We start from the raw sequence: 23,936 nt of genomic DNA, 5'->3' as shown, positions 1-23,936 counted from the left end.
CTATTAAGTGTCAAACATGGTTCTAGGTTCATTGGGGAACACAGCAAAGTCCCTACCCTTGTGGAGCTCACATTTTAGTAGGGGGACACAGATAATAAACAACAAATGTAATAAATAAGTCAGTTGTAGAGACAATTTGAATATGTCCAGTAAAAAGTGGATCAGGGTAAGATGAATTTGGAGCGCCACTTGGGAAAGGGTGTTATATTTTTAAATATATTGCTCACAGGAGGCCTTGTTGAGAAGATAAAATTTGAGCAAAGGATTGGAAGAGGTAGGGAATTAGTTACATGACTATCTAAAGGAAGGGCATTTCAGGCATGAGGAATTGCCTGGGCAAAGACCCTGAAGTGGGCATATGTCTGGCATATTCAAGGGAGATAGTAAGGAGGCCAATATGGTAATAGAGTGAGCCAGGAGGAAGGCAGTAGGAGATGAGGTCCATAGGTAATGGATGACAGATCAAGACTTCCAGGCTATTGCAAGGGTTCTTTCTTTAAGGTTTCTCAGTCTTGGCACTGTTGACATTTTTGAACAAATGACTCTTGGTGGTGGGGGAATGTCCTGTGCATTGCAGGGTGTTTAGCAGCATTGGTATTGGCTAGCATCCAATAGATGCCAGTTCCACCCTATACTAGAGTTGTGAAGACAAAAATTATCTAGATACTGCCAGATGTCCCCTGGGGGAGGGGAGTAGGGTTACCACAGGTTGAAAACCACTGCTCTAAGTGAAATGGGGAGACAATGGAGGTTTCTGAGCAGAGCAGTAACATAATCCAATTTACATTTTTAAAAGATCACTCAGACCAGGCATGGTGCCTCATGTGTGTAATCCCAGCACTTTGGAAGGCCGAGGCAGGAGGAGAGGATCACTGGAGGTCAGGAGTTCATGACCAGCCTGGCCAACGTGGTGAAACTACATCTCTACTAAAAATACAAAAATTAGCCGGGCATGGCGGCAGTCACCTGTAATCCCAGCTACTCAGGAAGCTGAGGCAGGAGAATCACCTGAACCTGGGGGATGGAGGTTGTAGTGAGCTGAGATCATGTCCTATTGAAAATTGCCTTGGGGAGTAGAGACAGGGACAGGAAAGAATTAGGAAGTAGGAAAGAAGCAGGAAAACCTTTTAGGATAATCCAAGGCTTGATTGAACTAATCAACAGATGTCACAGTGGAGGTGGTAAGAAGTGGTTGGATTTTTGATATATCTTGAATATACAGTCCATAAGATGTGAAAGAAAGGAGTTAAGGATTACTGGAAGATTCTTGGTCTACACAAGCGGAAAGATAAAGTTACTATGAACTGAGATAGGGAAGACAGTGGGAGAAACAGGTTTTGGGTGGGAAATAAGTAGCTCAGGTTTAAGCATGAGGAATTTAAAATGAAACTCCAGTAATCTGAGTGAAAGAATATGAAGCACTGAACTGGGTAGTGACAGTAGAGTTGGACAGCCTTCCAAGTAGCTCCCACCTCAGCCTCCCAAGTAGCTGGGACCACAGGTGTACCACCATGTCTGGCTAATTTTTGTATTTTTGGTAGAGATGGGATTTCGCCATGTTGTGCAGGCTGATCTCAAACTCTTGGCCTCAAATGATCCACCTGCCTCGGTGACTTGATATTCAAGAGACAGCCATTGCGATTTTTAAAATGTGGGCTCTGGCACTCAGTTAAAGGAGAAAAAAAAGGAAGAAGTGGTGGAAGACCTCATGATTTAATGGCTGGAGTGATGCTGGCAGTAGAACGAAGATGAATCCCTGAAGAGAAAAATAGAACCTGTCAGGCAGGGCACAGTGGCTCATGCCTGTAATTCCAGCACTTTGGGAGGCCAAAGCAGGTAGATCACGATGTCGGGAGTTCAAGACCAGCCTGGCCAAGATGGTGAAACCCTGTCTCTACTAAATATACAAAAATTAGCCAGGCGTGGTGGCGTGTGCCTGTAGTCCCAGCTACTCGTGAGGCTGAGGCAGAGAATTGCTTGAACCTGGAAGGCGGAGGTTGCAGTGAGCCAAGATCACACCACTGTACTCCAGCCTGGGCAACAGAGTGAGACTCCATCTCAAAAAAAATTAAAAATAAAAATTAAAAAGAGAGAACTTGTCATGAGAAACAGGGAAGGGAAAGATGGCAGGTCATACATCTAATCATATTGGAGATATATATATATATGTATATATATAGATATATATATACACACACACACATATATATACACACACACACATATATATATGTATTTTTGAGACGGGGTCTCCGGGTCAGGCATGGATGTTCATGCCTGTAATCCCAGCACTTTGGAAGGCCAAGGCAGGTAGATTATTGGAGGGCAGGAGCTCCAGACCAGCCTGGCCAACATAGCAAAACCCCACCTCCACTAAAAATATGAAAATCAGCCATGCGTGGTGGTGCGTGCCTATAAGCCCAGCTACTCGGGAGGCTGAGGCAGGAGGCCGAGGTTACAGTGAGCTGAGATCGCACTATTGCACTCCAGCCTTGGTGCTCAGTGACAGGGCAAGACTTCATCTCAACAACAACAACAACAACAACAACAACAACAACAGAATGATATGGGGTCTCTGTTACCCATGCTGGAGTGCAGTGGCACGATCTTGGCTCACTGCACTCTCCACCTCGCATGCTCAAGTGATGCTCCAACCTCAGCCTCCCAAGTAGCTGGGACCACAGGAGCACCACCATGTCCAGCTAATTTTTGTATATTTGGTAGAGACAGTATTTCGCCATGTTGTCCAGGCTGATCTCGAACTCCTGGCCTCAAATAATCCACCTGCCTCGGCCTCCCAAAGTACTGGGATTACAGGCATGAGCCATGGTACCCAGCCCACTAATAATATTGGATTTAAGGTGCCAATGGGACAGCTGACAGGAAAGGTCTAGGAGAGAGTTAGCAACACAGCTCTGGTGCTCAGGAGCAGTCAGGAAGCTATAGACAGAAGGAGAATTCCCTGCTCCCAGCAGCTATAGGTGTATCAAGGGAGACTAACAAAAAGGAGCCATGAAGGATGCTGAGACGGAGAAGGAACAGCAAAGGCAATCAAGGAAGGAATAGACCATGGAAGATCCAAGTGAGGAGGTTCCAGGAAAATCCAAGTAAACAGAAATTCAATTTAGCTAATGCTAGGTTGCAATACCTATAAAAACACATTTAGTTATTTTTGCTCAGGCCTAAGGTCTATCCTCTCTGTTAAGTTAAAAGTAATAGTTTATTAACAGTTATTTAAACTTACTCACTGCATTCATAAAAGCCAAGTTTGTGAAACCAAAAGTAATGTTTAACCATCAAACATAGCACATGACAATCAACTAGTACCATACATTACTGTATTTCATGGAGAATCTGTTCGTACATAAGTTTGTCCATAAAGATGGGTCCCTGGGCTGGATGGGCCACAGGGGAGCTTTCTATGCTATATGCTCTTTGCAATCACTGATGATTTATGTATATCCTTGTATTTTGCTAACCTGCCCGTTACCTGATTCCAGACTTAGAAATGTGTGGAAACAAAGACTCTGAAAGACCTCAATGAATCATTCATAAATCTTGTGTTTATTAAATGACAAGTATCTTGAACTCTGCCTGATGAAGCCACTTATATGTAGGCAAAACAGACAACAACAACAAAAAATGTACTCTGACTAAAGGTAACAATTACATTGGAAACAATTCCCTGATTCTCAACAGATTGACCCTTCCTTTTCTTATCTCCCATTGCAAAAGGAAACAAGCCTTTTGTAATTCCCTGAAATCTAAATAGAGATTATGTTGCAATATCTTGACTGAGAAAGCTCAGCTTCCTCCTCTCACCCACTTCTTCCCTGGGAGCATGATCCCAATGTGTGGTAGCCAAAGGTTTCAAAATATATTTCTAATAACTGCTCTGTGTGCTGCAATTAATTGCCCAGTGCTACCAATGAGATGAAATGTATTTTCCCCTTTCCGTCAAATTTCCCAAATATTCATTTATTCACTCACAATTCACTCAATCTTTACTGCGTTCTAACTGTGAGTGGTTGCAGCTTTTTTGCCTGGCTCCAGGGAGAACAGGGCAGGTGTGTACAGGCACAGAGAACGGTGCCCTGGTTGCTTTTGGCATTTCAGTGAATTCCAAACATGGTGCTGAGGTGAAAAAAAAAACCAAAACAAAAAACAAAAAACCTGAGTAAAAGTGAAAATTCCTAGAAAGCTTTACGGTTTTCCATTTCCAACATACCCACGAAGAGTGGCCACTCCTTAGGGATATGCAGGGACAATTCAGGGATGTGGTCTGGGACAGCTTCTCTTACCACAGAAATAGGGCTACTTGCCAGGCGCGGTGACTCACGCCTGTAATCCAGCACTTTGGGAGGTCAAGGTGGGCAGATTGCGTGAGTTCGCGACCAGCCTGGGCAACACAGTGAAACGCCATCTTTACTAAAATACAAAAAATTAGCCGGGCATGGCAGCGTGTGCCTGTGGTCTCAGCTACCCGGGAGGCTGAGGCAAGAGAATTGCTTGAACCCGGGAGGCGGAGATTGCAGTGAGCCGAGATGGCATCACTGCACTCCAGCCTGGGCGACAGAGTGAGACTTCGTCTCAAAAAGAAAGAAAAGCAAAGAAAAGAAAAGGAGAGAGAGAGAGAGAAGGAAGGAAGGAAGGAAGGAAAGAAAGAAAGAAAGAAAGAAAGAAAGAGAAAGAAAGAAAGAAAGAAGGGAAGGAAGGAAGGAAGGAAAGAAATTGGGCTACTTGTCTCCATACTCTATCAAGACTTTTAAACAGCAGAGTGATGGGGCCGGATTATCAGTAAACGACGAACGGGAAGCAGAAAGCAATACAGTTTTCAGTGGCTAACAGAGAATAAGTTCTTTTCAAACTAAGGTGTACACATTAACTCCCTTTATCCCTCAAACTTTCCTAGTGAAAATACGCTGGAGAGAGGGGCACTGACATCAATATTAATGAATTGCCACAAGCCTCGGGGCAGAAGTATATAACACTGAATGCCACAAGAATCGGGACAACCAACAAAGTTTGTATTTTGGAGGTTCCTCTCCTTCAGCTTTAGGGCTGAGCGCAAAACAAAAAGGCCAGAAGAAGAACTGTAGAGTGAAGAAGGCTCAGATTTGCTCGCATGGCACAGTTGTGATGCTAATCCCCTGTCTTGGGTGTGGCTGTGAGTCTCTGCAGCCCCTGACATAGCAGGCGGTGCCGATACGATGCAAATCTGAGGGAGTCCCAGTTTACTGCGCCTCGGTTTCTAGAACAGCAACGTCAGATTTGTCGCCCTTATCCCCGTCTCTATCTATTTCGCAGAAGGCTGAACTTTCTGGAGTTATTTAGATTCAACCAACCTTGGCAACACCACCTCTCAAGGAACTGCCCTCCGCCGCCCCCGCCTCTCCCCATTCTCTGGAACAGCTGTTATTGCGTCCTGTGCAAAGAACCTTGAAGGATGACAGCCGTTTGGTAAGTTTCATAGTGGAGGAAGAGGGCTGGGGTGGAGGAGTTCGATACCCTCTTAGGCCCCACTCAGTACTCCGGGGCGCCCCGCCGGGACCCAGACAATACTCGCAGGATCAACAGCTCTCCTAGCTCCCGGACCTGGTGCGGCGTGGGGAAGAGTAGTGGAAAGAATCACAGCCCTATCTGGATCGGCCCGCCCCTGTTGTCCCCTCCACTCCTCTGGGCCACCCGTCCTTACCTGAGCGTCTTTCCAGATCAGGAACTTAGCGGCTCGCCCACCTCCGGGTATCCGCAGCCTGCACGCCCAGCCATCAGAGCTACGCCCCCTCGTGCCCCGTCACGCCCCACACACACGGACCACGGCCCTCAACCGAGGCCACGCCCCCATCTGACAGATCCACGCCCTACTACGCCCGTACGTACCGCCCTGGTAACGCCCTACCAAACCATGCCAGTCTCGCCCTCCACACTGGCCATACTACTTTAGCCACAGCCACGCCCGTCTCTCCCGGACCACACCCCCATCCCACTGCTCAGTCCTAGCCCCGCCTCTCCGCTCCGCCTGGGCTCGTCCCTCTAGCCTGGGCCACGCCTCTGAGCCCCGCTCTGGCCCCGCCCCCGCCCCCCCGCCGGACTAATCCTCCCTTCTCCTGCTCGCCGCTGGCCGCATTTGTGCATTGAAACTAGACCAGGGCCTCATCTAAAAAGTGACTTTACCTCCGTTCCTTCCATCTCCAAACACCACGACTTGATGTGCTGGGAACAGGTGACTCAGTAGGGAAACAAACACTGAACGTTTCCTTTCCCGCTAGTTTTCATGTCCAACTTACCGGAGTTTCCTTGAACCAGTTTTTATGTCCTCTGAACTCGAACTGTGGACTCGTGTGCCTTTCAGCCCAGTTTTCATATCCTTTAAAGCAGAGCCGTGGACGTGTTCCTTCTAGCCTCTTAGCCGACCTTAAATGCTAAGCAGATGAGTGGAAAATAACAGAATTCCTCTACTTCCTGATGTCTCCTCTAGATGGCCTTTCCTAGGCACCCAGTGCCCCGTTGCTGCCAAGGGACTGTGGAGACATCACCCCCACTTTGTGCTTTGAGATTACTCTGCTATCCTTCCTCCCTCCATTTACAACTCTGGGTCCACGTGAAAAATACGAAGAAGCCATAACCAGCCTTCTTTCCCTGTGTACATAAATCTCTGACTCATTCATGAGTACATGCTCCCCTGACAAATAAGACAAGCCTCAAGGAGCTTACAGTCTGAACTTGTCCCAACTTGGGTTTGGATGACAAAATTGGGGAAGATGTGAAAAAATGTTGATAGGTGGAAAAGGACTTGGTAATCTTTGGTCTTCTTGATCCCATTAGTAGGAATATTTTGCGGTAGTAAACATAGGAAGCCACTTTTATAGTACTTAGTACATTTCTTTACACAATAAATTATCAATAAATCTTAACTGAATATCTACTCTTCCACATGTATAGAAAGATATAATTTCCCCTCCTTTCTAGAAGTAAAATTTGCTACTTGTACTGCTTCATATGCCAACAATAAAGATTTTATGATCACACAGTGCTTTTTTCTTCTCTTCCCACCCTCCCTTGCATTTCTGGCTTGAAGACAGTGAGAATATTAAAAATGTGGGTTAGAAAGAACACAGAGAAAAGAGCAACTTTCAACAGAACACTTTCATTATGCTCACCCTGACCCTGAGAACTCTGCCTCATTTATAAAATGTTTCAACTGTCAGTCATTTTTTGCCTGAAAAATGAATTCACAGAAATTGGTTCAAATACAGCCTATATAAATTACTGACTTGATTTTTATACAAGTAGTTCTACCTCACCTTCTTCCACAAATGATTTGAGGCAGCTTACTAAAATATAGACATTACTAGCTTTAAAAAAGAGGAGAAGGAACCAAGGAAAAAAGAGCTTAATGGAAAGAGAATGATGTGGCCAATGATAAAATTAACATTCGTTTGCACTCCATCAGATCCAGAACAGTTGTCAGAAGTAGGCCAGAAATTTGACCCTAACTAAGCTGTTGAATAGCCATAGAAAAGAGGAAATAGCAATCATTTTTAGGTTTTCACTGTTCATAAGATAAAAACTGGTTTTCTTTCTTTCTTTCTTTTTTTCTTTTTTTTTTTAAATTTCATTCTTGTCACCCAGGCTGGAGTGCAATGGCACAATCTCAGCTCACTGCAACCTCCGCCTCCCAATTTCAAACGATTCTCCTGCCACAGCCTCCCAAGTAGCTGGGATTAAAGGTGTCCGCCACCATGCCCAACTTTGTATTTTAGCAGAGACGAGGTTTCACCATGTTGGCCAGACTAGTGTTGAATTCCTGACCTCAGGTCATCCTCCTGCCTCAGCCTCCCAAAGTTCTGGGATTATAGGTGTGAGCCACCATGCCCGGGTGTTTTGTTTTTATAGAAGCAGTTTTTCTTGAATTTTTGTCCTGAGAGAAATATAGTTTCCTCATCAAGATTATGTAGTGAGCCTAGTGGGAACTATGTGTCATAAGGAGTGACACCCAAATCCCCTCAGTGAAAACTGTTGGCACAATCACAAAGCACAGTGCATTAAATCAATTCTATGAAATGGCCAGGTGCAGTGGTTCACACCTCTAATCCCAGTACTTTGGGAGGCCAAGGCAGGAGGATTGCCTGAGCCCAGGAGTTCAACCAGCCTGGACAGCATGGTAAAATCACATCTCTACAAAATATACAAAAATTAGCCGAGCGTGGTCATGTACACCTGTAGTCCCAGCTACTCAGGAGGCTGAAGTGAGAGGATCACCTGAGTCTAGGGAGGTTGAGGCTGCAGTGAGCAGTGATCACACCACTGCACTACAGCCTGGGCAACAAACTGAGACCCTATTTCAAAAAAAAAAAAAATTCTATGAACCATCAAAATATTTCTGTTCACTTGAATACACAGGCCCTCAATGGTCTGGCTTAATCCAGGGTAGCATTTAGATCATCTTTCCCCAGGATGGGTTTCAACTCACATGTTAGCTCTGATCTATTTGTAATAGCTGCCTGAATAACTATATTAAGAAGTTTTGGGGCTTTGTCCAGGCTCAGAAAGAAAAAGTTCTGTGCTCAATTAACAATGCTGTGGGTGTAAGATAGGTAAATGGCTGCATGCAAAAACCTACTTGGTACCTCTGCTTTGAAGAAATAGAGGTCTTGCATGTAGAACTTTTGTGCAGTCACTCAAAATCAACAAATTCTCACTACAGGGTTCTTGACAAATGTCAGACAGTAGAGAGTTCAAGGTCCCTTTCTCACTCTGATCCACCTATACTGGTCTTCCCATATTCATACCTGTCTCTGAACATTTTCTTCTATTGTTCCCATTGTTTGCACCACTCTTTACGCAGATCTTTACATGGCTGGAGTTTTCTCATTATTCAGTACTTAGCTAAAATGTCACCTCTTTAGATATGTTTTTCCTGACAACCATACCTGAAGTTGTATCTGGAGCCTCTCAATATGCACTGTGCCCAGAGATCACTGGAGGATCATGTTACAACGCAGACTCTGACTCAGTGGTTCTGAGATGTGGCTTGAGATTCTAGATTTCAAGCAAGCTCCCAGGAGATGCAATCCTGAGGTTCTATAAAAGACACTTTGAGGCCAGGCCAGTGGCTCACGCCTGTAATCCCAGCACTGGGGGAGGCCGAGATGGGCGGATCACCTGAGGTCAGGAGTTCGAGATCAGCCTGGCTAACATGGCAAAATTGCGTCTCTACTAAAAATACAAAAATTAGCTGGGCATGCTGGCAGGCATCTCTAATCCCAGCTACTTAGGAAGCTGAGGCAGGAGAATCACTTGAACCCAGGAGGCAGAGGTTGCAGTGAGCGCAGATCGTGCTACTGCACTCCAGCTTGTTGAATAGCCATAGAAAAGAGGAAATAGCAATCATTTTTAGGTTTTCACTGTTCATAAGATAAAAACTGGTTTTCTTTCTTTTTCTTTTTCTTTTTTTTCTGAATTTTCTTTTTTGTTGCCCAGGCTGGAGTGCAATGGCATCATCTCGGCTTACTGCAACCTCCGCCTCCCAGGTTCAAGTGATTCTCCTGCCTCAGCCTCCCAAGTAGGGAACATTATATAAAATATAAACATTTTATAAAATGTTTCAAATGGAAGACATTTCTTGCCTGAAAATGGAAACAAAAAATGGCACCAAATATGGTTTGTATTAAGTTACTGTGTTTAGAATCACATATTAGTTCCCTTCTTTTCTCACCTTCCATTCTATTTCTGCCTTGAAAACAGTGGGAACACTCTCAGCTCACTGCAACCTGACAAAGTGAAACTTCGTCTTAAAAAAAAAAATACACTTTGAGCAACAGCTTCATCTCTCCATCTCTATTATCTATTTTATTTTCTTCATTGTGTTTGTCAGTATTTGAAATAATTTCATTATTTGTTGGTTGGTTGTTTACTAGAATGTAAATTCCTTAAGAGCAGGGACTCTGACCAATCTGTCCAACTTTGTAGTGCTGGCAGTTAACACAGTACCTGGATATCAGCAGATACCCTTTACATATTGTTAAATGAATGACTTTATGATTCATCAATTCCTTTATCTGTTCAGTGACTGCTCAGTTATATCCAGGAACTAAACTATAAATGATAGAAGTCAGTGCTATTCAAGTACTACTCTATGAACTGCTAGGTACTCTGCTTCAAGCTGAGATAAGCTTGAACTAGAATGTAAATCCGATATGTCATCAAGCATAGTGGTTATTTAGGATACCATGTTTTTTTTTCTTTTTTCCTTTTTTTTTTTTTTTTTTTTTTGAGACAGAGTTTCACTCTTGTTGCCCAGGCTAGTGTGCAATGACATGATCTCGGCTCACTGCAACCTCCACCCCTGGGTTCAAGCAATTCTCCTGCTTCAGCATCCCGAGTAGTTGGGATCACAGGCATGCACCACCATACCCAGCTAATTTTTTGTATTTTTAGTAGAGATGGGATTTCACCATGTTGGCCAAGCTGGTCGTGAACTCCTGACCTCAGGTGATCCACCCACCTGGGCCTCAAAGTGCTGGAATTACAGAGGTGAGCCACCGCACCCGGCCAGGATGTCATATTTTTCCATAGCCAGGCTTTCTTGATCTGATTAGTAGGATATTTCTAGGCAGGAAACACAGGAAGCCACATTTATAGTACTTACTGCAGTCTCTTACATAATACATCTTCACTGTTTGTATGCCCTTTTAACTAGTTTATAGAGCTACCCTTTTTTCCCCTCATAGCAGCAAGATTTGCTACATATAATTCTTCATCTGCCAGCAATAAAGATTTTACTTTTGTTTTTTTTAACAGTAGAGATTTTAGAATCACATATTAGTTCCCTTCTTTTCTCATCTTCCATTCTATTTCTGCCTTGAAGACAGTGGGAACATTCACAAAGTTGAGCTAGAAGGACCACAGAGAAAAGAACAATTTTCCCACAAAACATTTTTATTAAGTTCACCCTGACCCTGAGAATTCTGCCTCATTTATATAAAATGTTTCAAATGTAAGACATTTCTTGCCTGAAAACAGAAACAAAAATTGGCACCAAATATGGTTTGTATTAAGTTACTGTGTTCATTTTTATGTAGTTAGCAACAGCTCCTCTTCTCCCACAAATGATTTGAGGCAGTTTAGAAAATTAAAGACAATATTGGATAAAAGAAATAGCTGAAGGAATCAAGGAAAGGGAAGCTTAACGGAAAGATAATAATGTAGCTAATGATAAAATAAACAAGTAAGCAAGCCTGAACTTTTTCCTTCTTAGCACAGAAGAAAATGTCCTTGTTAAAGGCAGGCCGGAGATTCGGCTCTAAGCTTCTGAATGAAGACAGAATGACCATCATTTTAAGGTTTTCCAGTGTTCATAAAATATTATTATTATTATTGTTATTTGAGACAGAGTCTCGGTCTGTCGCCCAGGCTGGAGTGCAGTGGCATCATCTTGGCTTACTGCAACCTCCACCTCCAGGGTTCGAGGGATTCTCATGCATCAGCCACCTGAATAGCTGGAACTACAGACACACACCACCATGCCCGGCTAATTTTTTTAATTTTTTAAAATTTTTTAGTAGAGACGGGGTTTCACCATATTGGCCAGGTTAGTTTTGAACTCCTGACCTCAGGTGATCAGCCCACTTAGCCTCCCGAAGTGCTGAGATTACAGGTATGAGCCACTGTGCCCAGTGTTCATAAAGTGAAAGTCAAAGTTTTGTTTGCTTGATTGATTTTGAGAACTCCAGATTTTCTTGATTTTCAGTGCCAAAAGAAACCCTGAATCCTCATAAAGATAAGGTTGTGAGCTAAGTGGGAAATAAATGTCCTAAAGATTTACACACAGTTTCCTTCAATGTAAGCTACCGTTACAATCATAAAGCACAGTGCATTAAGTCAATTCTATGACTATCCAAACTTTCCTGTTCAACTCCACAGATTGTACACACTTCCGGATCGGTCTGGCTTAATCCATGGTAGCATTTAGATCGCTGTTCCCCAGCATGACAAGTAGGTTTCAATTTGCATGTCAACTCTCATCCATTCATATTAGCTGCCTAAATAAACTATATTGTGAACTTCTGTGGCTGAGTCCATACTCAGAAAGAAAAAGTTCTGTGATTGATTAACAATGTTTATCGTGGGTACAGGATGGGTGAGTGGCTACCTACAACCACCTAGCTGACGTCTCTGATTTGTAGGAATGGAGACCTTGCATGCAGGTCTTTTACAGTCCTACCAAAACAACATTTCTCATTATAGCACACTTGATAACTATCACTTGGTAGAGAATTCAAGGTCACTGTTACTGGCCAAAACTGAAGGGCAGAAACATGGAGATGCTGATTAATTTATAAGCTTTGTATACTAACCAGGAGGAACGTAGTTTAAGGTTCTGTTATGAAAATGACAGCATCTAAACAAAGTGGCACATCATCTCATTCCCCCTCTACCTCTTTCTTTCTTTTCTTTTCTTTTCTTTCTTTTTTTTTTTTTTTTTCCTGAGACAGAGTCTCACTCTGTCACTCAGGCTAGACTGCATTGGCACAATCTCGGCTCACTGCAACCTCCGCCTCCCAGGTTCAAGCAATTCTCCTGCTTTAGCCTCCCAAGTAGCTGGGATTTCAGATGTCTGCCACCACACCTAGCTATTTTTTTCTATTTTTAGTAGAGACAGGATTTCACCATGTTGGCCAGGCTGGTCATGTACTCCTGACCTCAGATGATCTACCTGCCTCAACCTCCCAAAGTTCTGGGATTACAGGCATGAACCACTACTCCCCGCCTCCTCTACCTCTTTCTAAAGGCTGCCATAGGAAGTGTGTATGGGCAGGGCTAAGCACTTTAGCGTAAACTCCAACCAAGCAGCCAAATAAGTGATAAAAGACTGAAAATCCTAACTCCATGCATGGCTGCATGAGTTTTTAGCCCAGAAAAATAAGCATTATGTGCCAAGACTGTGGAAAACTTTCAAGAAGCAGTGTAAATAATTGAACATCTAGGAGAAAATATCAGAAGAGTCAATACAGTCTTGCTTTCACTACATGGGATTCATTATTACTTATTGGGAATCATTTGCAGAATGAGACACAAAAAGACAGATGCTCATGCATTCTGTTTAAGAAACTGTCCTTTAAATTCCCAATTTATAAATATAATGCTGGCAAAATGACACTCACTCAGTTTGTCTGAGTTAATTTTTATTTCCCAACAGTAGTAATTAGCATTCTCTGAAGTAAAAAAAGGTTAGCCTGTGAAAAAATCAAAGTTCATAACAGTTATGGTTGTTAATTAACCTACAAAATTTGATGAGCCTTTTGAATATGCTAGTTTCATGAGATTTTCTCTGCTGGGCATAGTGGCTCACACCTGTAATCCTAGCACTTTGGGAGGCCAAGTTGGGTGGCTCACGAGTTCAAGAGTTTGAGATCAGCCTGGCCAATATGGTGAAACCTCGTCTCTACTAAAAATACAAAAATTAGCCAAGCGTGGTGGCGTGCGCCTGTAGTCCCAGCTACTTGGGAGGCTGAGCCAGAAGAATCTCTTGAAACCAGGAGGCAGAGGTTGCATAGTGCCAATGCACTCCAACCTGGGTGACAGAGTGAGACTCCATCTCAGAAAAAAATATACATATATTTCCTCATCTTAAAATAGGGCATTCCAGCCTGAGCAACACGGCAAAACCCCATCTCTACAAAAAATTATAGTCAATTCAGTTATATTCAACAATCAAATATTCATGGGCTATGAAAAATGCAAAAATGAACAAAATATAGTCCCTGTCCTCCAGAAACTTACAATTTGTAGGACATAAAAGTAAATCATGTTGGCAATAGATGCACATACAAATGTGAACAAAATGCAATGGGAGCACACGAGAAGGAAAGGACAAAAAAATTACTGGATTTGGTGGCTCACACCTGTGATCCCAGCACTTTGGGTGGCCAAGGTGGGTGGATTGCCTGAGCTCAGGAGTTCGAGACCAGCCTGGACAACACAGTGAAACCCCGTCTCTACTAAAAATACAAAAAATTAGCCCAGCATGGCAGCATGTGCCTATAGTCCCAGCTACTTGGGAGGCTGAGGCAGGAGAATTGCTTGAACCTGGGAGGTGGAGATTGCAGTGAGCCGAGATGGACCCAGTGCACTACAGCCTGGGCAACAGAGCGAGACACCTTTTACAGGAAAAAAAAAAAAAAAAAAAGTTACTGGATTTGACAAGTCACTTATAAGACTATAACAAAAGCAAAAGCAAAAAAAGGTTTCTCAAAGGAGGTGATAATCAAGATAGACCTGGAAAAATGGCAAGATAGTTAAAGGTAAAAAATGAAAGCCCACAGGATTAAAGTTAAGGAACTCTCCTGAAAACAAATAAAGGACAGAAGTGGGACACAGTGACTCTGACTCACAGGAACTTGCTTATTACCTGGGTGACAAAATAATTTGTACACCAAACCCCTGTGACACACAATGTAACTATATAACAAACCTGCACATATATCCCTGAACCTAAAATATTATTAAAATGGCCATACTGCTCAAAGCAATTTACAGATTCAATGCTATTCCTATCAAGCTACCAATGACATTCTTCACAGAACTTGAAAAAACTATTTTAAAATTAATATGGAACCAAGAAAGGGGCCAAATAGCCAAGGCAATCCTAAGCAAAAAGACCATTGCTGGAGGTATCATATAACCTGATTTCAAACTATACTAAAGGGCTACAGTAACAAAAACAGCATGGTACTGGAACAAAAACAGACACATAGCCCAATGCAACAGAATAGCCCAGAAATAAGGCTGCACACTTAAAACCATCTGATCTTCGAAAAAATCGACAAAAAAAGAAAGCAAAAGTATCCCCTATTCAATAAATGGTCATGGGATAACTGGCTAGCCATATGCAGAAGACAGAAACTGGACCCCTTCCTTATACCATATACAAAAATCAACTCAAGATGGATTAAAGACCTAAGTGTAAAACTAAAACTATAAAAACCCTGGAAGATAAATGACATAGGCCCTCGCAAAGATTTCATTAAGTCTCCAAAAGATGTTGCAACAAAACCAAAAATTGACAAATGGGACCTAATTAAATTAAGAGCTTCTGTACACAAAAGAAAGTATCAGCAGAGGAAACAGACAACCTACAGAATGGGAGAAAATATTTGCAAACTATGCATCTGACAAAGGTCTAATATCTAGAACCTGTGAGAAACTTAACCAAATTTACAAGCAAAAACCAAACAATTCCCCATGAAAAAGTGATCAAAGGACATGAATAGGCACTTTTCAAAAGAAGACATACATGTAGCCAACAAGCATATGAAAAAACGCTCAACATCACTAATCATTAGAGAAATGCAAATCAAAACCACAATGAGAGAACATCTCACACCAGTCAGCATCGCTATTATTAAAAAGTAAAAAAATAACATATGCTGGTGGGGTTGTGGAGAAAAGTGAACACTTATACGCCATTGGTGGGAATGTAAATTAGTTCAGCCATTGTGGAAAGCAGTTTTGAGTTTTCCCGGAATAATACGTTACAATATGGGAAATTATTCCCAAACCTGGTAGGATAAGGATATAGACTTCAGGGTGACCAGAAAATCAGAATAAATGTTGATATAAGACAGGGTCACCTCCACCAGCAGGGTCAAAGAAAGTAGTATTGAGGATACAATCAGTTAACAGTATAGTGATGCCAGCAGCGAGGACTGGATTTGACCCAGCAATCCCATTACTGGGTATATACCCAAAGGAATATAAATTGTTCTGACATAAAGACAGATGCACATGTATGTTAATCACAGCACTATTCATAATAGCAAAGACATGGAATCAACCTAAACACCTATCAACAGTAGACTGAATTTTTAAAATGTGGTCTATATATACAATCAAATACTATGCAACTATTAAAAAAAAAATGAGCTCATGTCCTTTGCAGCAACATGGATGAAGCTGGAGGCCATTATCCTAAGCAAACTAGCACAGAAACAGAAAACCAAATACTGCATGTTCCCACTTATAAGTAGAAGCTAAACTCGGAGCACTTATGGACACAAAGAAGGGAACAACAGACACTGGATCCTACTTGAGGGTTGAGGGTGGGAGGAGGGAGAGGATCGGAAAACTACCTATCAAGTACTATTACCTGGGTGACAAAATAATCTGTACACCAAACCCCCATGACATGCAATGTACCTGCAAACCTGCATGTGTACCCCTGAACCTAAAATAAAAGTTAAAACAAAAGAATACAAAACTATTCCCAACCTCACTAAAAATTCAAATTTAAACAAAAAGAAATTAATTTTACTTATAAGATGGCTAAGATTAAGAAGATTAATAATATCCAGTGTTGGTAAATGTGAGGATATTAGCAAAGTCATTCATTCTCATGAAAGTATAAATTGCTACAACATTTCAATAAGCTGTTTAGCAGTATTTCCTAAAAGTGTACATAACAATACAGTGACTATAGTTAACAATAATTTATTATGTGTGTGTTTGTGTGTGTGTGTATATATATATATATTTTTTTTTTGGGGGGGGCGAGGGACAGAGTCTTGTTCTGTCGCTTAGGCTGGAGTGCAGTGGCATGATCTCATCTCACTGCAACCTCCACTCTCTCTGGGTTCAAGCAATTCTTGTGCCTCAGCCTCCAAAGAAGCTGGGATTACAGTTGCATGCCAATACACCTGGCAAATTTTTGTATTTTTAGTAGAGATGGAGTTTTGCCATGTTGGACAGGCTGGTGTCGACTCCTGGCCTCAAGTGATCCGCCTGCCTCAGCTTCCCAAAGTGCTGTGATTACAGGCATGAGCCACCGCGCCTGGCCTAATTTATTGTATATTTCAATATAAAAGAGGGGAATTGGACTGTTTCTAACACAAATAAATGATAAATCCTTGAGGTGATGGATGCCCCAATTACCCTGATTTGATCATTACAAATTGTATGCCTGTATCAAAACATCACAGGTACACTATCTATACAAATATAATGTACTCATAATTAAAAATAAAAAAGTAATAAATTTTAAAAAAGAATATAGAATAAATGATAAGTTATAGGCTTATAATATATATTGTATATATATTTTGCTGACCTTTCATTTTTAGACATATTCCATAACTTTATTAAATAATAATCTTAAGAGAAACATTATTTAGGTCTTCAACTGGTAATTTCTTTCTTCTTATTAGTTGGGTTAATAGAAATAACCTCAAATTTTAACATGGGAGTTAATAAAAGGAAAACAGAGGAAATTTGCAAATTGATAAGTTAGGCTGATGGTGATAATATAAGGGGAACGTTCATAAGAATACTATACCAAAATGCTGTGCTCACCATAGAAAAAAACAGTTTTAAAAGACGAAAGAGGTCGGGTGCAGTGGCTTATAATCCCAGCAGTTTGAGAGGCCGAGGTAAGTGGATCACCTGAGGTCCAGAGTTAGAGACCAACCTGGTGAACATGGTGAATCTCTGTCTCTACTAAATTTTTTGTATTTTGTAAAAATACAAAAAATCAGCCGACGTGATGACGGGCACCTGTAATCCCAGCTACTCAGGAGACTGAGGCAGGAGAACCGCTTCAACCCGGGAGATGGAGGTTGCAGTGAACTGAGATTATGCCATTGCACTCCAACCTAGGCAACAAGAGTGAAACTCTGCCTCAAAAAAAAAAAAAAAAAAAAAGACAGAGAGAGAGAGAGAGAGAAAAGACTCAAGTTAAAGTAAAACTTCATTTTGCACAAGCAGTGTAAAAGTTGAGAAGCAAAGTCTTTGCATTCTTTTCCATTTAGGATGAACATGTCCAAGTTCAGAACTCTTCAAGGTAAACTGTGCAGTCCTGAGACAAGAAGCTGCTAGGCAGCAGTTAAGACTGATTTCAAGATTGAACTCAATCATTGTCACCTAAGCAGGTATAGAGAAAATTCACTCCACCTGCATCTAGGAGGTTTTCTCAGTATAGGACTTACTTATTTATACATGTCAACAATAAAAGTAATCATGCCAGTTAACCAAGGTGTCAGCACCAAAATTGTCTCCAAAACACTAGATCCTAAGTTGCTATTTCTAATATTGGGAAACTAGGAAGGAATATGTGCTCCATTATCCAAAATCATCTTTTCATTCTTTTCCTTCCTTCCTTCCTTTCTTTCTTCCTTCCTTCTTTCTTCCTTTCCTTCTCTTTTTTTTTTTTTTTTTTTTTTTTTTTGACAGTCTCACTCTGTTGCCCAGGCTGGAGTGCAGTGGCATGATCTCGGCTCACTGCAACCTCCCCCTCCTGGGTTCAAGCAACTTTCTGTACTCAGCCTCCCAAGTACCTGGGATTACAGGCGTGTGCCACCATACCCGGCTAATTTTTGTATTTTTAATAGAGATGGGGTTTCACCATGTTGGTCAGGCTGGTCTTGAACTCCTGACCTCAAGTGATCCACCCACCTCGGTCTCCCAAAGTGCTGGGATTACAAGCATGAGCCATGGCGCCTGGCCCCAAAATCATCTATACAATGAAAGTAGCAACATTGGAGATAACCCAAGATGGCCGAATAGGAACAACTCTGGAGTACAGTTCCCAGCAAGAACACAGGGTGAGTGATCACCACATTTCCAAACAAGTTTTTACTGCCTACAGACCAGGAGATTCCCAGGCGGAAAATCTCCACAAGTCTCCAGCATGGCTGTTGCAGCTGGCACAGCAGGTCTCTGAACAAAAACTCACACAAATCTGGGCGGCCATTTCAAATGGCACCTGGAACGCCTGGGAGACAGAGTCGCCCATTCAACTGAAAAGAATGGGGCTGAAACAGGGAGCCAGGTAATCTGGCTTGGTGGGTACCACCCCCACAAAGACCAGCAATCTGAAACACTCTGGCCCGAGAGTTTCATGGCAAGCACAGCTGGACTGGGGATGGTCCAGCTTCGTGGGGGGAAGGGCATCAGCCATTACCGGGGCAGTCCACCACTACTGGGGCAGTCCACCACTACTGAGGCAGTCTGCCATTACCGAGGCAGTCCGCCACTACCGAGGCAATCCGCCATTACTGAGGCAGTCCATCATTACAGAGACAGTCCACCATTACTGAGGCAGACTGCCATTACCAAAGCAGTTCTAACTATACCCATATAAACAAAACCACAAGGAAATTCACACAGCAGCTGGGCAGAGCCCATGGCAGCTCAGCAATGCCTCTCCTGGCAGACTGTGACTAGGTTACCTCCTCGCTGGGCAGGGCATCTGAAAAAAGGCAGCAGCATGTCAGGAACTTGTAAATAAATCCCCACCTCCCCAGGACAGAGCACCTGGGGGAAATAAAAGGCAGTTATGAGTTCCACTGCAGCAGACTTAAACGTACCGGCCCAGCAGCTCTGAATGGAACAACGGAGCTCACAGTTCAGCACTTGAGCTCCTATAAGGGGCAGACTGTCTCCTCAAGCAGCTCCCCAAACCCCGTATATCTAAAGAGGCACCTCATAAAGGAGAGCTCAGGCTGACATCTGGCAGGTATCCCTCTGGGACAAAGATAACAGAAGAAGAAATTGGCAGCAACCTTTACTGTTCTGCAGCTGCTGCCGGTGATCCCCAGACAAGCAGGGTCTGGAGTGGACCTCCAGCAGTCCTACAGCAGAGGGGCCTGACTGTTAGAAGGAAAACTGAAAACCAGAAAGAAATAATTTCATCATCAACAAAAAGGACGTCCACTCAGAGACTCCATCCAGGAGTCACTAACTACAAAGGCCACAGGTGGATAAATCCACAAAGATGGGAAGAAACCAGTGCAAAAAGGATGAAAACACCCAAAACCAGAATGCCTCTCCTCCTCCAAGGGATCACAACTCCTCACCAGCAAGGGAACAAGGCCAGATGGATAATGAGTCTGATGAATTGACAGAAACAGGCTTCAGAAAGTGGGCAATAACAAACTTCTCTGAGCTAAAAGACCACGTTCTAACCCAATGCAAATAAACTAAGGACCTTGAAAAAAGGTTTGACAAAATGCTAGCAAGAATAAACAGCTTAGAGAAGAATATAAATGAATTGATGGGGCTCAAAAACACAACATGAGAACTTTGTGAAGCATACACAAGTTCAATAGGCGAATTGACCAAGCAGAAGAAAGGATATCAGAGATAGAAGTTCAACTCAATGAAATAAAATGAAAAGGCAAGATTAGAGAAAAAAACAGTAAAAAGAAATGAACAAAGCCTCCAAGAAATATGGGATTATGTGAAAAGACCTAATCTACATTTAACAGGTGTACCTGAATGTGACAGAGAGAATGAATCCAAGCTGGAAAATACTCTTCAGGATATTACCCAGGAAAACTTCCCCAACCTAAAAAGGCAGGCCAATATTCAAGCCCAGGAAATACAGAGAACACCACAAAGATATTCCTCAGGAAGAGCAACCCTAAGGCACATAATCTTCAGATTCACCAGGGTTGAAATGAAGGAAAAGATGATAAGGGCAACCAGAGAGAAAGGTTGGGTTACCCACAAAGGGAAGCCCATCAGACTCACAGTGGATCTCGCAGCAGAAATCCTATAAGCCAGAAGGGGGTGGGGGCCAATATTCAACATCCTTAAAGAAAAGAACTTTCAACCTAGAATTTCATATCCAGCCAAACTAAGCTTCATAAGCGAAGGAGAAATAAAATCTTTTACAAACAAGCAATTGCTCAGAGATTTCATCACCACCAGACCTGCCTTACAAGAGCTCCTGAAAGAAGCACTAAACATAGAAAGGAACAATCAGTACCAGCCACTCCAAAAACATACCAAATGGTAAAGAGCATCGACGCAATGAAGAAACTGCATCAACTAATGGGCAAAACAACCAGCTAGCATCAAAATGGCAGGATCAAAATCACACCTAACAATATTAACCTTAAATGTAAATGGGCTAAATGCCTCAATCAAAAGACACAGACTGGCAAATTGGATAAAAAGTCAAAACCCATCAGTGTGCTGTATCCAGAAAACCCATCTCACATGCAAGGATACACATAGGCTCAAAATAGAGGGATGGAGGAAGATTTACCAAACAAATGGAGAGCCAAAGAAAGCTGGAGTTGCAGTCCTAGTCTCTGATAAAATAGACTTTAAACCAATGAAGATCAAAAGAAACAAAGAAGGGCATTACATAAAGGTGAAAAGATCAATGCAACAAGAAGAGCTAACAATCCTAAATATATATGCACCCAATACAGGAGCACCCAGATACATAAAGCAAGTTCTTAATGACCTACAAAGAGGCTTAGACTCCCACACAATAGTAGTGGGAGACTTTAACACTCTGCTGTCAATATTAGACAGATCAACAAGACAGAAAATTAACAAGGATATCCAGGACTTGAACTCAGATCTGGAGCAAGCAAACCTAATAAACATTTACAGATCTCTCCACCCCAAATCCACAGAATATACATTCTTCTCAGCACCATATCGCACCTATTCTAAAACTGACCACATAATTGGAAGTAAATCACTCCTCAGCAAATGCAAAAGAACGGAAATCATAACAAACAGTCTCAGACCACAGTGCAATCAAATTAGAACTCAGGATTAAGAAACAAACTCAGAACCGCACAACTTCATGGAAACTGAACAACTGGCTCTTGAATGTTGACTGGATAAACAATGAAATGAAGGCAGAAACAAAGATGTTCTTCGAAGCCAACGAGAACAAAGACACAACATACCAGAATCTCTGGGACACATTTAAAGCAGTCTCTAGAGTAAAATATATAGCAATAAATGCCCACATGAGAAGCAAGGAGAGATATAAAATCGACACCCTATCATCAAAATTGAAAGAGCTAGAGGAGCAAGATCAAAAAAACTCAAAAGCTAGCAGAAGACAAGAAATAACTAAGATCAGAGCAGAACTGAAGGAGATAGAGACACAAAAAATCCTTCAAAAAATCAATAAATCCAGGAGGTGGTTTTTCAAAAAGATCAACAAAATAGACCACTAGCCAGATTAATAAAAAAGAAAAGAGAGAAGAATCAAATAGATACAATAAAAAACAATAAAGGGGATATCACCACCAATTCCACAGAAATACAAACTACCATCAGAGATTACTACAAACAACTCTATGCACGTAAACCAGTAAACTTGGAAGAATTGGATGAAGTCCTGGACACTTGCACTGTCCCAAGCCTAAACCAGGAAGAAGTCAAAACCCTGAATAGACAAGGGCTGAACTTGAGGCAGCAATTAATAGCCTACCAATGAAAAAAACCCCAGGTCCAGATGGGTTCACAGCTGAATTCTACCAGACATGCAAAGAGGAGCTGGTACTACTCCTTCTGAAACTATTCCAAACAATACAAAAAGAAGGAATCTTTCCCAAATCATTTAATGAGACCAACATCATCATGATACCAAAACCCGGCAGAGACTCAACAAGAAAAGAAAACTTCAGTCCAATATCCATGATGAGCACAGATGCAAAAATCTTCAATAAAATACTGGCAAACTGATTGCAACAGCACATCAAAAAGCTTATCCATTATGATCAAGTAGGCTTCATCCTGGGGATGCAAGGCTGGTTCAACATATGCAAGTCTATAAACGTAATTCACCACATAAACAGAACCAAAGACAAAAACCACATGATTATCTCAATAGATGCAGAGAAGGCCTTCAACAAAATTCAACAGCTCTTTATGCTAAAAACTCTCAAGAAACTAGGTATTGATGGAACATATCTCGAAACAATAAAAGATATTTACAACAATCCCACAGCCAGTATCATACAGAATGGGCAAAAATTGGAAGCATTCCCTTTGAAATCTGGCACTAGATAAGGATGCCCTCTCTCACCACTCCTATTCAATATAGTATTGGCAGTTCTAGCCAAAGCAATCAGGCAAGAAAAAGAAATAAAGGGTATTCAATTAGGAAAGGAGGAAGTCAAATTGTCTCTGTTTGCAGACAACCTGATTGTATGTTTAGAAAACTCCATCATCAGCGCAACATCTCCTTAAGAAGATAAGCAACTTCAGCAAAGTCTCAGGATACAAAATCAATGTGCAGAAATCACAAGCATTCCTATACACCAATAACAGGCTTAAAGAGAGCCAAATCAAGAATGAACTGCCATTCACAATTGCTACAAAGAGAATAAAATACCTAGGAATACAACTAACAAAGGATGTGAAGGATCTCTTCAAGGAGAACTACAAACCACTGCTCAACGAAATAAGAGAGGACACAAACAGATGGAAAAACATTCCATGCTCATGGTCAGGAAGAATCAATATTGTGAAAATGGCCATACTGCCCAAAGTAATTTATAGATTCAACAGTATCCCCATCAAGCTACCGATGACCTGCTTCACAGAACTGGAAAAAACCACCTTAAACTTCATATGGAACCAAAAGAGAGCCTGCATAGCCAAGACAATCCTAAGCAAAAAGAACAAAGCTGGAGGCACCACACTACCTGAGTTCAAACTATACTACAAGGCTACAGTAATCAAAACAGCATGGTACTGGTACCAAAACAGAGATATAGACCAATGGAACAGAACAGAGGCCTTGGAGGCAATGCCACACATCTACCACCATCTGATCTTTGACAAACCTGACAAAAACCAGCAATGGGGAAAGGATTCCCCGTTTAATAAATGGTGTTGGGAAAACTGGCTAGCCATGTGCAGAAAGCAGAAACTGGACCCCTTCCTGACACCTTACATTAAAATTAACTCCAGATGGATTAAAGACCTAAACATAAGACCTAACACCATAAAAACCCTAGAAGAAAACCTAGGCAAAACCATTCAGGACATAGGCATAGGCAAGGACTTCATGACTAAAACACCAAAAGCATTGGCAACAAAAGCCAAAATAGACAAATGGGATCTAATTAAACTCCAGACCTTCTGTACAGCAAAAGAAACAATCATTAGAGTGAACCGGC

At 42.0% G+C, this 23,936-nt stretch overlaps 1 protein-coding gene across 8 annotated transcripts in view; it reads right to left on the bottom strand.

Moving 5' to 3' along the window:
* CA5B (carbonic anhydrase 5B) overlaps positions 1-23,936 on the bottom strand; it is a 131,684-nt gene that overhangs the window by 58,016 nt on the left and 49,732 nt on the right. For 5 of the 8 annotated variants that reach the window (XM_032285968.1, XM_032285965.1, XM_032285971.1 and 2 more), the window contains one exon: positions 6,288-6,521. The exons of 1 other annotated variant lie outside the window; for it this stretch is intronic. The gene's annotated coding sequence lies outside the window, so the exon portion shown is untranslated. Of the gene's footprint in view, positions 1-5,695; positions 5,804-6,287; positions 6,522-23,936 lie in introns of those variants that run through there. 2 more of the 8 variants (XM_032285966.1, XM_032285972.1) reach the window with 2 other exon arrangements.

This window comes from Sapajus apella, unplaced genomic scaffold, assembly GCF_009761245.1.
Source record: "Sapajus apella isolate SASKATOON/1434 unplaced genomic scaffold, GSC_monkey_1.0 scaffold17, whole genome shotgun sequence".
In the NCBI taxonomy this organism is placed as follows: domain Eukaryota; kingdom Metazoa; phylum Chordata; class Mammalia; order Primates; family Cebidae; genus Sapajus; species Sapajus apella.
The sequence above is the reverse complement of the archived record's forward strand: the minus strand, read 5'-3'. Positions and strand labels throughout refer to the sequence as shown.